Source organism: Amphimedon queenslandica, unplaced genomic scaffold (assembly GCF_000090795.2).
Source record: "Amphimedon queenslandica unplaced genomic scaffold, v1.1 AMPQUscaffold_1672_Cont26320, whole genome shotgun sequence".
Lineage (NCBI taxonomy): Eukaryota > Metazoa > Porifera > Demospongiae > Haplosclerida > Niphatidae > Amphimedon > Amphimedon queenslandica.
Window position 1 is genome coordinate 532 of NW_003557987.1, and position 669 is coordinate 1,200.

At 29.7% G+C, this 669-nt stretch overlaps 1 long non-coding RNA gene across 1 annotated transcript; it reads right to left on the reverse strand.

Moving 5' to 3' along the window:
• Window positions 1-372: 372 nt before the first annotated feature.
• LOC109593403 (uncharacterized) lies at window positions 373-642 on the reverse strand. Its single transcript, XR_002190937.1, has 3 exons — window positions 604-642; window positions 480-548; window positions 373-415 (listed from the first exon to the last, which is right to left on the reverse strand). It is a non-coding gene; the product is annotated as an uncharacterized LOC109593403 (long non-coding RNA).
• Between the last annotated feature and the right edge of the window lie 27 nt (window positions 643-669).

Genomic DNA, 669 nt, shown 5'->3' on the forward strand with positions numbered 1-669 from the left:
AATGAGACAAAATGGCAGATTCTATTTTGGCAGATGTTTACTGCAACTGCCAATCTATCAAATAATTTCAGCTACATTGTACACAGTAAAGTGGTACTTAAAGTATTTGATACAAAAAACAAGTGTTGATGATTATCAACTCTTGGGAAAACACACATCAACACATAGCAAGGCAAAGTCTATGAATAAATAGTATAGCAAGCTAGGCTATATGTGAGAATGGAATTGTAGAGAAAAAATATTGCTGCCTATATGGGTAAGGACAATCAATTGCCATCAAGTATTGACAAGTAAATGTTCAAGGAATTTTTGAGATTAACACACTTGACAATTATGATGACATATAGTGCAATAAATAATATCTGACCTCTAGTACTTTCATCATTGATAGTTCTTGTTTCAATTCAATTGTTTCCTATTATAAGTACAAGCAAAAAGCATCAATAAATTAAATGTACATCAAAGAGTTTGGTACATACCTTCTCTTCGCTACTGATAGTATCTCTTAGTTTATATTCAGCTTCTTCAAGTATAATATAAGAAATAACCTATTAACAATAGTATTTAAAATTGCACTTTTATACGAAGCAAATTTTAACTAACTTCTGTATGCAATAAGTCTTGATCATTTTCTTTTAGTTCCTATACATGGCATACAAAAAGAATATT